The following is a 13,322-nucleotide window of genomic DNA, read 5'->3' as shown; positions in this document are numbered from 1 at the left end:
AGACATGCCATTTGTGTTGTTGTTGTTGGAAACTTTGGCGTCTCTGCTAGAATTTCAAATAAAGGTCTGTGGGTTTGAATAATGGCCTGCTGCATAAAATACATTTGTTATGATGCAGCAGCCAAAGGTCCATGCAGATGAAAACTTTATTTTGACACTTTTCTTCCAGTACATATTCCTAGCATGGAAAAAAGACACAACTCGGGTGGATTTTAGAGGGACTGGAACAGAGATATCAGGATAAACCAGCTAAATTAAAAGTCTTATTTGTAAATCTCTTCGTGTGTTCAGGTGTTTTAATCGTCCAGTTCTGTTTTCTCAGGCGTCAGCTCTTGGCTGATGAAAGTGAGACCAGAGGGATGAACTGATTGCAGGAATGTGTCATCCATGGATGACCAGACTCTCTGGTATGTGGAGAGGTCAGCGGGCACAAAGGGTCGAAGATCAGGGGTCACCGTCAGGCTCTGAGTGAATGCAGATGGAATTAAGGCTGAAAGGGTGGCGGCGGGGGACAAAACAGATCTGAGGAAACATCAGGAGAAACGTCTTCTGCAAACAAAACAGCTGGCTTTGTCTCCTTCAGAACAAACATGTCACCTTGAATTTGGACTTGAATTCTTCTAGTCTAGTTCTGTCAGTAGATGCTGAAATATGAGACGTAGACAGCCGTGCATTCTGGGAACTTTTGCACAATTTGATGTTGCTGAGTTGTCTTTAGACTGGATTTAGCTGAAAGTTGGATGAAATATTTGGTAGTCAACCTAAAACGGTGGTTTTAGGACTATCACAATCCACACGTGTCAGGATGGCCGAGTGGTCTAAGGCGCCAGACTCAAGGTTCAGCTCCTTCCTCTGCAGAGTATTCTGGTCTCCCAGTGGAGGCGTGGGTTCAAATCCCACTCCTGACAAAAATTTAACTGTCAGTAGTTGGATTGTATTCAGAGTATTTGAAAAAATTAGCTGTTTTTGAATTGTAAAGCAGTGGGATGCACGGTAGCGCAGGGGTAAGTGCTGTTGCCTCACAGCAAGAAGGTTCCTGGTGAGGTCAGGGCCTTTCTGTGTGGAGTTTACATGTTCTCCCCGTGCATGTGCAGGTTCTCTCCCGGTACTCCAGCTTCCTCCCACCACCAAAGTGCTCGTTAGGTTAATTGGTGACTCTAAACTGCCTTTCGCCCAGTGACAGCTGGGATAGGCTCCAGTACCCCCTTGATGGGATAAACAGTTTAGAAGATGGATGGGATTCTAAAGCAAGGATATTTTCCACTGACTGTCAGTGTGTCAAGATTCAGATCAGGACTGATGATGCTCACCATGTTGTCAACTTGTCAGGATGGCCGAGTGGTCTAAGGCGCCAGACTCAAGGATCATCTCCTTCCTCTGTAAAGGGAATTCTGGTCTCCCAGTGGAGGCGTGGGTTCAAATCCCACTCCTGACAAAAAATACTCTGAAGTTTGAAGAAGACAAATTCTTACAACTGAAGACTTGTTCCTGAAAGGATGAATTTGAGTTATGCCAACTATATAAATTCTCCATGGGCTACATGGGGGCATCAACCCTATCACACCTGCCCTTCACCATAATGGAACAAAAAACAAGGCTCAACCAGCCAATAGGTGGCAGTAGAGCAAAAGTCACAGTTGATGCTTTGACTAATACAATAGAAATACAATGACAGTCTGTGAAGGAAGGGGGAGAGGACCAGAGTACTGCTCATGATGCTGACAGCAGAGGGGAAGATTCTGTTTTTTGACAGGAGGTTTTGGCCCTGAAGAGCCTCAGCCTCCTTCCAGAGGGGAGGGCCGGTGTGCTTTGCAATTTTACCTGAAAACCTCAGAGTTCTAGAGGTGTACTGGTCATGGAGAGATGGTAGATTGCAGCTCTGTACACCCTCTTCAGCTGCAGCAGGAAGTACATCCTCCTGACTTTTTGTCCCAATACTGACTTACAATCTCGTAAATATGGATTCTTATCTCATTTATCTACCCTTTTATTCCAACTTTTATCTCTACATTTCAAAATAACTTTGATTTAAGATTTTTATGCTGATTTGTACTAAACTTTTTTTTAGCTCAGTGGGTAGAGCAAGTGCCAAGAGACTTACAGTCCAGTTTGGAACATGTCTTCCTCCTCTCTTTTCCTTCGCTTCCTGTCCCTCTTAAGCTGTCTTACCATAATAAAGGCAAAACGAACAAAAGGTCATGTAAAAAGACACCCTTTTTCTTTGTTAGTGGCATTTGAAAAAGACGTCTCAGTCATGAGTTTGTCCTGGCAGAGTCACAGAAACACATCAGGGAGTGTGCATGTGAGCATATGTGACCATATTAGAATTTTCCTGTTTGTGGAGTCAGAGTAAACAGAGAGCGCGTCTCGTTCTAGCCGTGTGTTTTCCAGCTCATTGAGCTGAGCGGTGAACCCTGCAGACGGTCCAGACGTTCATATGAGCGTAGAGCCAACCACACAGTCAGAGGAGTGATAATTAACCAATCAGACGAGCAGAGAGACAGTTTGTCAGCCGATGAGGAAGTCCTCCATCAGGCTGATTGATCGGTTAGTTAGCCGGTTAGCTCGTCAGTTAGCCTGTCAGGGATTCAGACACTTAATGAGTCTATCAGGACAACATGGCCGACACGGCTTTGGCACTGACACGCTCAGTGTGTGAATGTGATCCTGTAGGAGAGTTCAGCAGTTACAGCGAGTTAGAGATTCAGGAACAGGCCAGGTAAAGATCTTATTTAAGCCGCCATGTTTGTTTTACTGATGGAACTCTTGCCTGAGGCCGTGCCTACACAGGTATCAACCGTCAGAAATCCAGTTAAGGTGCATAAATGACAGGATCACAGTTCCTCTCAGATCTCCAGGAAGAAAAACAGATTTCTCAAAATCAGGCTGATCCTGATACGATACACAAATAAAAAACTGAAGACCTAAAATCGCCCTCACCTCTGATTGTTTTCTCTATCTGCTCTCTTTCTCCATCATTAAAAAGCCACGAGGTTAAAGCTTGGGAATTAAAACATCAACTCCAAGATCAAGACCAATAAGGGGGGAGAGCTCTCAGGGTCCGTGCCAGACTGGGGGGTCCATGGAGGTCAGCAAAATCTGGACTCAAGAACACCTTTTCTCAGGATTAACATAGGTTAGAAATAGCTAAATGGGTTTAGAAAATAGTGAAATGCATTTCAAATTGGCAAAATGGATTTAAATAGTGGTGAACTAGTGTCAAAAAATGTATTAAAAAAAAAAGACTGTCCAAATGAGGCAACAATGTGCAAGAAAAGAAACAGCAAGAAAAAGTAGAAAAAAATGGCAGAATAAACTTAAAATGTCAAAAAAAAAATGTGCATAAAAATGGTGAAAACTGGTTGACAGTGGAAAAAAATTAGGCAGAAAGCGGCATAAATAGATTAACAGAGGACATAATTGGACAAATGTGGCCAAAATGGGACTGAAGTTGCATAAATAGACAGAAAACATGTTGGAAAGGGGTCAAAAGTGACATTCAATGGATTTAAAGTGGCAAAAATTGGTGGCAAGAATGGGCCAGGGGAGGCAAAACTGCTTTAAAAAAGTACATACACAGAAAGTGGCAGAAAGTGGGAAAAAGCATTTTCAAAAAAGGCAATATGGGCAGAAGAATCATGAAAAAAAGAGCTCAAATTGGCTAAATTGAGCATATGAGGAAGTGGAAAGGGATTAATAGTGGCCAACAAAGTGTTAACAGAGGCTAAAATAGGCACAAAATCGCACAATTTGATATTAACTGGCAAAAGAGGACAGAAAAAAGAATGAAATGCGAATGATATTTACAAAAGTTGGCACAAAGAGTGGTGCAAACGAGTTATTACTGCTAAAAGTGGATTTTAACTGGCAAGATGGTTTATCAGGGGCCATTCTCTGGGTTTATCAGGGTCCATTCTCTGGGGTTATCAGGGTCCATTCTCTGGGTTTATCAGGGGCCATTCTCTGGGTTTATCAGGGGCCATTCTCTGACTTTATCAGGGTCCATTCTCTGACTTTATCAGGGTCCATTCTCTGGGTTTATCAGGGTCCATTCTCTGACTTTATCAGGGTCCATTCTCTGGGGTTATCAGGGGCCATTCCCTGGGTTTATCAGGGTCCATTCTCTGGGTTCATCAGGGTCCATTCTCTGGGTTTATCAGGGTCCATTCTCTGGGTTTATCAGGGTCCATTCTCTAGGTTCATCAGGGGCCATTCTCTGGGTTCATCAGGGGCCATTCTCTGGGTTTATCAGGGTCCATTCTCTGGGTTCATCAGGGTCCATTCTCTAGGTTCATCAGGGGCCATTCTCTGGTTTTATCAGGGGCCATTCTCTGGGTTCATCAGGGTCCATTCTCTGGGGTTATCAGGGTCCATTCTCTGGGTTCATCAGGGTCCATTCTCTAGGTTCATCAGGGTCCATTCTCTGGGTTTATCAGGGTCCATTCTCTGGGTTCATCAGGTTCCATTCTCTGGGTTCATCAGGGTCCATTCTCTGGGTTCATCAGGGTCCATTCTCTGGGTTCATCAGGGTCCATTCTCTGGGTTTATCAGGGTCCATTCTCTGGGTATTTCAGGGCCCCTGATAGATCCATGTGCAGGCCTGATCCAGGAAGTACATATTAAACCAATAAATCACAGGGTGATCGTCAAAACAGCTAAAATGTTTAAACACTTGGATCTGATTGTGTTTTATTTCTGTTGAATCTGCAGACTCAAGTCATCACTTTAACAGTTAACTCTTCTTTGTTTTTAATATACTTCTGAGCTGTTTTAACAGAACGAGTGTATCTCTATGATTTTATCTGATTTTTGCTGTTCTGTGTCTTTATTTCCTGTTTTCTCTGTGAGCTGATTTGGTAGAAAATGAATTTCCCACAGGAGATTAATACCGTCTAATCCTTTTTAATCTAATCAAGATTAATCTGAACTAATCTAACCTAATTTAAAAGGACCGTTTCCTCCTGAACACACCATGCAGTTTGCCACAACAGATCTAAATTGTGAGATAAACCTGACTTGACCTTATGTCATGGTATTTTTAGGTCAACAGAAGCCATATGTTGGAAAATCAGGATTATGCATCGCCCTAGATCAGAATTAGTCAGACGCTCATGAAAAGCAGTGAATAAGAATAACATAGAAAACCTCAGCTACTTAAGTGTGAAATTAGATGAAAGAGGGCAGGATGGTTAAAAACCTTATATGTGATGGCAAAATCATGATTCCTCTGTTCCTCTGTGGAGTTACCAGGCCTTCCCCATGCCTGTGCAGGTTTCTCCAGGTACTCTGGCTTCCTCCCAGTCCAGACATGCTTCTTAGGGACTAACCTGGTTCATTAAAGGTTGAATAGAATTAGGTTAACTGGTGACTCTAAATTGCCCATCAGAGTGCCCGCTCTCCTCACACCAACCCTTTGAATGAAACTGACCACACAATAGACAATTCTGAGCTAAAACCATGTCAGCTTGCTTCTTGATTTATAATCCCTCTGCTCCACCTAACAATCCAGCTCAGGCCAGCTCAGCTGTCCTCTGTGTCCCCCCAGCACAACAGGAACTCTGATTCTGAACGTATTTTGGTACTAGACCTTTAAGGGCAAGTTGTTCTTCTGCTGGAACACTGCAAAGAAATAACTGTGTTTGCTGTTTGTTGTTTATTGGGATCCCCATTAGCACTGGCACATGGCCGCATCTATTCTTCCTGGGGTCCAGAGTTTGCAAAGTAGACAGTGGACAGGAGTCTTCTTAGAATTTCCAGTTCTTAGAATTCAGCAGGTGAAATACTTTGCGAAAGCTGAAATATTTCACATTATCTGAAATCGTTTGTAGAAGGGTAAATATTTTGTAAAATGTGATATTTTACAATATTTTACAGCAGGGTAAATATTTTCTCTCAAGATATGTTTGGCAGCAGGAAATGTATATCAGCAGCAAAAAATTTTTTTTCCATGTAGAATATTTTGTAGAGTTGATTATTCTGCAGCACATGAAATGTTTTGCAGCAAGTCAATTATTCTGCAGCATGTGAAATATTTTGCAGTAAGACTATTATTCTGCAGCATGTGAAATATTTTGCAGTAAGACTGTTATTCTGCAGCATTTGAAATATTTTGCAGCATGTGAAATATTTTGCAACAAGCCTATTATTCTGCAGCCTTTGAAATATTTTGCAACATGTGAAATATTTTGCAGTAAGACTGTTATTCTGCAGCATTTGAAATATTTTGCAACATGTGAAATATTTTGCATTATGTGAAATATTTTGCATTATGTGAAATATTTTGCAGTAGGACTATTAAACTGAAGCATGTGAAATATTTTGCAGTAAGAATATTATTCTGCAACATGTGAAATATTTTGCAGTAAGACTATTATTCTGAAGGATGTGAAATATTTTGCAGTAAGACTATTATTCTGCAGCATGTGAAATATTTTGCAGTAAGACTATTATTCTGAAGGATGTGAAATATTTTGCAGTAAGACCATTATTCTGCAGCATGTGAAATATTTTGCAACATGCAAAATATTTTTCAGCAGTTGAAACTTTAAGCACTAGCTCACAATATATGAGCTTTTTCACTGCAGGTTAAACTTGATAACTTTGCAGCAGCTGGAATATTTTGCAGAAGGCAAAATATTCCGCAGTAACATGTAAAATGTTTTGCAGCAGGTCAAATATTTAGTAGCAGTTGACCTTCAGGGCCACCATACCAACCTACCTGTCTTATAAAACAGATGTTTGAAACATCATTTCCAATTTACTTTAAATTATTTATATCTCACCAGAATGAGACTGGTGACAAGTTTTGGGCCAATTAAAATGAACATTAAGGCTTTCATAAGTAGCTCCAGTATAAAGGAGTTATGGAGTTGAAAACTTTTTTTTTTTTGGTGCTTTTTATAGTTCATGATTTGTAAACCCCACTGACAGACAGAGAGGGTGACCAGTAGAAGTGATTTCTGGAACCCACAATAATTTGACATTTCTGCTGCCTGGTATGGACTTAAAGGCTCGAGTAAACCTTGGACTTTTGCCAGTTTGTTTTCCAGGAATACATTCATGACCCTCTCAAAGCAGCTCTGTAACCCACTTTAACATCCTGAGCCACCAGTTGAACCACTGGTCTCATGTGCAGCCAGCAGAAGGTAAGTCGCGGCATCGTTTCTCAGATGGGGGTTTAAAGTACCAAAAACATGACTTTAGTTAAAACAGAAGACCTAAAACACACAAATGTGCATCAACTACATCAGAAACTAGATGATGGACAAGAATCCACAATGGTGAAAAGTAAAAGTGTGTCTGTGTGTCCCTAACAAGGCTTTAACCTCAGTCCCCTCTTTGACCTTTGACCTTTCTACAGCCAAATGCCCCCAGACACGTTCACAGCCTCAGATCTCTCCTAACATGAATCATCGCTGCAGTGCCCATAGCTCTGAGTGTTTTTAGCTGTGGTAACGCAGCGCTGCCTACTGTAAGACATGAGGAGTCTTATGAAACAAAGGTTTGGCCCCTGAATGGCCCTGTGTCAAGGATTACTTCTCAGACAAATTCTCCAACAACAAAGCCTTCATTGTGCACCGCCGAGCCCTCGAATTAGCAGCGGGGGCGACTGCACGCTTAACTGGGCTTGACAGCGCGACCACTCTCCCAGACCTCTGAGCACACTCATGAAAGCTGCACCTCAACATGACCACACAGCATCAGGGGAAAATGTACGATAAAATGAAGAATAAATCCAATTAAAAACCTCCACAGGGGGTCTGACGAGATTATAATTTATGTAAATTAATCAGCCATAATCTATGAAAGTAGGTTTAATGTAAGAATGGATTAAGCTGCAGCACGTGGAACATCTGTCAGGAAATAAAACAACAGTTAGTCTGTTTTTAGCCTCATGGTTGGGGTTTTTCTGAAGCATTCCCTTTTTAAATATTAGAATCTTTAAGTTAAAATATCAAAACTCTTCATTTCCTGCTAGTTTTCACTGTTAAAGGAAGTTCTTCAACTAAACCCATGGGAGAGAGTTTAATCTGCCACAGTCAAGTTAGAAAATATACACAGGAAGACTTCCTGGTCTTTCTTTCAAAATAAAATGCTGTTAAAGAAAGAGTAGTACAGATGAAGGGAAATATTTGATCACATTATTTAAATGGAAATTATGTATAATTTCATACTGTTGATCCACCTCAGGCAAGAAAATGTGTTAAACTGTTTCTGACATCAACAGCAAATAATCAAACACCTTTATATATGATAAAACCGATAAATGGTTTTTCAGGAATAATAATAATAATAATAATAATAATAATAATAATAATAATATGGTAAGATCATATGACAGAAGAATAAATGTATGAATAGATAGAAGGATGGATGGATGGATGGATGGATGGATAATTAGATGAATGATGGATGGATGGATGGATGGATGTATGTATGCATGGATGGATGAATGGATGGATGTATGGATGAATGAATGGACGAAGGATGAATGGATGGATATATGCATGGATGGATGATGGATGGATGATGGAAGGATGGATGGATATGGATGGATGGATGTATGTATGTATGCATGGATGGATGATGGATGATGGATGGATGGATGATGGATGATGATGATGGATGGATGGATGGACGGATGGATGGATGATGATGGATGGATGATGGACGGATGGACGGATGATGGATGAATGGATGGATGGATGGATGATGATGGATGGATGATGGACGGATGGACGGATGATGGATGAATGGATGGATGATGGATGGATGGATGGATGGATGATTGAGGGTCACATATCAATAGTAAACAGCTCAACAGCTACAGGAAGTGTTCATGGAATTAAAACATTGTAGAAATTAAAATAGAAATTCTGTTGAATTTCCACTTTTTAAAGAAGCTAAATGAGGAGAATGATGGAGAATTCTTTTCAAAACAACAACTTTCCATTCTTAGCCTCCCCAGTCAACAAGGAGTATGACAGGAAGTTTAAGACATAACCATTTAGCATGGAGCTGATATTTGTTGGACCTTTTCTTCTAATTGATGACAAAATTAGAAAATACACCTCATAAATTAAAAATGTTCCCATGTAACCGCTGAATTCACTCTGATAAAAACTAATCCTAAAGAGAAGAGAAAGAAGCAGCCTCTCTTCTCTTTAATAATGCGCAGCTTTTATTTTGAAAGGTTCATCCTCATACTTGTGTCATACAGGCAGCTAAATCTCGCGTGCTTGACGTCAGGCTTCAGGCATTGGGGGTGAGGATCGGGAGGAGGAGGAGGAGGAGGAAACAAACCCTCATCCTGATTCTCCACACTCAGACCCACTCTGGATCCTCCGGTCACAGCAGCGGAGCTCCGGGCCGGATGAGTGAGCTCTGAGCCGGGATACTCTGACACCGACACCGCTGCCACGCTCTCACCTGGATATATGCATGAGCACGTGTCTGAGTGATGATTTATTACACCTGGGCATGTAGTTCACCGAGTCTCTGGGCGTGGGAAGAAGGACGAGTCTACTTGTTTGTCCGTGGGAATTACTGTTGAACTAAACTTCAGCTGTGACCGCAGCGGCTGCGCACATTTATGTTTCCTCCTATCAGGATGTAAATCTGGGAACTTTTATTTCTGATTCTAAAGGACCATCGGAGCCCCGAGGACTACTTTAATTTCTAACTTTTTCATTCGGATTACAGACACAGAACTCGGCTGTTCGGGAGGATCGATCTGAGGTAAGCTGCGGCCACATACTTTCATTTTAAAACGCTCTCATTTCTAAAGCTGAATTTATCAAAAATATGAGAACTTTCCAGAAAACTATGACATCAGGAAAAGCCAAGGGAGGATTTTAGAGCTCTGTCAGGGACTCGTGATTTCTTACCGACGTGTTTTTGCCTCCTAAAGATCGTCACACCAAACTTCCTGTCAAAAACACCGATTTTAACACTTTTTTATTTTCTAACGGGCAGAAGTGGCTTTGTTTGGCTCATAATTAGCTGTTTTACAAGAAGAATTAAGGTAAAAGTGATTCGGCTGACATTCTGGTGGCTTTAGTGAGAGGAAAACTTTTTAAAATGGTTTGACGTCGGTAGAAAGTAGGGCTGGGCAATACGGGGAATTTTAAGATTTTTTTATTTTTTTTTTTTAATCAAAAAAATGTTTTGTAGGGCTAATACTCAACTACAGATCACTTACATGGAGGACCAAACCTGCCTAAATTAAAAAATAAATAAATAAATAAATAAAATAAGAAATAAATTAAAAATAAAAATAAAAATAAATACAAAATAGAAAAAAAAAACCCAAAATTAAATACAGAAAATAAATAGAAATAGAAATAAATACAAAAATAAGTAAATATATATATAAATAAATAAATAAATAAAGGTAAAAATAAAAACAAAATGAAAATTAAAAAATTAAATTAAATACAAAAATAAATAGAAATAGAAATAAATACAAAATAAATAAATACATACATAAATAAAGTAAAAATAAATACAAAAATAAAAAATATGATTCAAAAATTAAATATAAATAAATAAATAAAAATGGAAATGAATACAAAAGAATATATTTATATATATATTTTAATATTAATGAATGAATAAAAGTGCTTATTTTTGATTTTTACTTCTATTTATTTATTTATTTATAATTTTGGCAGGTTTGGTCCTCCATACATTTACATTAATAACCACTTGCACTAATATGCTAATTAACAGCAAGAAAAAAATTTCAAACATTCAGACTTAACGGGAAAATTACTATTTATTTTATTTTAGTAGATTTAGGAGAATTTAATCTTTGGCACCACAGCAATGAAAGCACAGGTCACAGATACCAAAAAAATTCAAATTTATTATTTTTGATGATCTTGTGTTGCAGGCACAAATTAGTAAGGAGTTAGGGAAAGTTTTCCAATCTTTATTAACACACTTGTTAAATAATAAATTAACTGTGTTCTCCAGGAACACATTAACATCCAGACCTTTGACCTTTCCCCTTTCCCCTTTCAAGTTTGCCAGACCTTTCTCCCATCATGCAATAGCTGGGACTCGGATGCTCACCACTATACCACCGCTGCCCTCCTCTTTCTCTTCCAGACATTTTTCCTCTAGCAGTTTACCTTTGAGTTAAAATAATGAAGATTTTGTCCTTTAGAAACATGTTGAAAGTTTTAACACCCCATTTTATAGAAACCTTTACAACATATTTGCACAGATTAGTGATAAGTTTATTGTAAATATCTGATGATTAAATTTGCCAAGTATGGAGTGTTTTCTGTTTTAGTCATGGTGTCAAAGGGCTACCAGCATCTGATTTTAGTAGTCATATCAAAGATGATAGCTCTGGAGATGTGTAATTGTTTATTTATTTAATGAAGAAATATCCAGGTACATCACCCAGCTAATATGTGGATGTACTGTCCTGCCACTCAGCTGTAAAATATTCAGAGAAATATCCTGTATCACCACTCAGCCTTGATATAAATGAAATATACTAACAAACAGATAAAGAATGTATAGATATAACTCTTGTTTCACCATGCAGATAATATATATATAGCATGTAACGCCACAGCTTAAATATATGGAGCTGTAAATACTGTGTCCTGTCACTCAGCTGAAAAAAAAAAGAGATTTATACAAAAGCTAAAATACAGATCAAGCTATAAACAGTAGGGCTGGACAATAAATCAAAAATCAGATTAAATCTCAATAAGGTGCAATATTCCTTTAACCTGAAGTTTGTGTCAAATAGCAGTTTAAAACTTTTTTGTTCTGCAGCAGAGACACTATGCATTAAAGATCATCCATATTTTTAGAATATTTGGAAAAAATCCTATTTTTTTTGTACGTTTTTCTTATTAAATATGAGAATGACATAAAAATGATAACTCCCTTCAGTGCATCAATTCCTATTCAATTTTCAGTACAAGCCAAAATCATCACAATGAGATATTTTTCACAATTTGTCAGCTCTGGTTTCATCTAATATTCTGTTGGTTATAATATAGAATGATTTATTGCTCGTGTTTGTTGGAAAAAACACAATATAAGGAACTTATAAAAAATCGAAAATGCAATACTTGGGGGAAAAAAATCACAATTAGATTTTTCCCCTAATAAACATCATGTATCACCACCGAGCTAAAAGACACGGAAGAAAAACATAGAAAGCTGTATATTGTTAACCAACATTGAGCTAAAGAACATCTAGATGTCTGTCATGTATTACCACTCAGTTAAAATATAGAGAACCAAACACACATCAAGGTATGTACCAAATATAAATGTATGTCTAGATATTTATCAGGTAGGGCTGTACAGCTAAAAATCATAGAAAGAGCTTTATGGCATTATTTCCACTCGGCTAAGAAGATTCAGGATATTGATATTAGAGCCCCACCGATATGGGATTTTTGGGGCCGATGCTGGTATATCCACCTAAACTTGAAATAAGAACATTGATATACACAGAATATATATACTGTACATGAACACAAAAAAGCTGTATAATAGTCTTTTATTAGATAATGGTGGATGTGAATTAACAGTGGCATTTATCATTGTTTATTCTCGACTCCTGCGTCTCTACTCCTCTAAGCAGTAGAGGACTACAGCTCCCACAATGCTTTGCATGTCAAACAAATATGGCTTCTCACTGAAGAAAGTCAAAGTACATGATCGAAAATGGATTAAAAATGGTTAAAAAGATGCTTATTGTCTGATGTAACGCTGTAGATTTAATCTCCAAAGACCTCGAAAGCTCACCAAAGTTTTGGGCTCCCTACAACAGCGTCCTTTAGAGCTACGGAGACATCGATGGTAGCAAACAAACAGCAAAATGGTCAGCTTTCAGAGGAAAAAAAGAGTATGTTTCTATGACTTACAGTTCAAAAGTTATCAACGTTTTTATAAACTGTGTCACTTATTGTTGTATAGGACAACACTGTCCTCAGAGACTCCAGAAAGTCAGACAAGTTCACAAGAAAATGTTCTGTAAGAGCTACAAATGCTTGGAAGACTTGATTGGAAAGGCACAACAGATCCGTGCCGCGTGAGCTCTAAGGGTTAATATATCGGCTACATACTGGCTGATGTTGATTAATCTGTGATACGCTGTAATCGACCCAATTAATCAGCCCTAATCTAATTAATCGTCTCTAATTGGCTCTAATTGATATGCGATTATTCCTTAAGTTTCTCATCTTATGTATTTTCCAACAGCCACCAGCAATAAATCATTTCATATTACACCCAATAAAATATTAGATTAAACTAGGGCTGAACAATTAAAAAGATATGTCTAA

At 38.7% G+C, this 13,322-nt stretch overlaps 1 protein-coding gene and 2 non-coding genes across 3 annotated transcripts in view; all 3 read left to right on the top strand.

Moving 5' to 3' along the window:
* The first annotated feature begins 799 nt into the window (after nucleotides 1-799).
* Nucleotides 800-908, top strand: trnal-caa. The gene is made up of 2 exons: nucleotides 800-837; nucleotides 863-908. It is a non-coding gene; the product is annotated as a tRNA-Leu (tRNA).
* A 416-nt stretch (nucleotides 909-1,324) lies between these two features.
* Nucleotides 1,325-1,435, top strand: trnal-caa. The gene is made up of 2 exons: nucleotides 1,325-1,362; nucleotides 1,390-1,435. It is a non-coding gene; the product is annotated as a tRNA-Leu (tRNA).
* Nucleotides 1,436-9,316: 7,881 nt separating this feature from the next.
* Nucleotides 9,317-13,322, top strand: part of LOC121505213 (plexin-B2-like) — a 286,200-nt gene continuing 282,194 nt past the window's right edge. The window contains exon 1 of the mRNA XM_041780327.1: nucleotides 9,317-9,738. The gene's annotated coding sequence lies outside the window, so the exon portion shown is untranslated. The remainder of the gene's footprint in view (nucleotides 9,739-13,322) is intronic.

Source organism: Cheilinus undulatus, linkage group 23 (assembly GCF_018320785.1).
Source record: "Cheilinus undulatus linkage group 23, ASM1832078v1, whole genome shotgun sequence".
NCBI classification, from domain to species: Eukaryota; Metazoa; Chordata; class Actinopteri; order Labriformes; family Labridae; genus Cheilinus; species Cheilinus undulatus.
The sequence above is the reverse complement of the archived record's forward strand: the minus strand, read 5'-3'. Positions and strand labels throughout refer to the sequence as shown.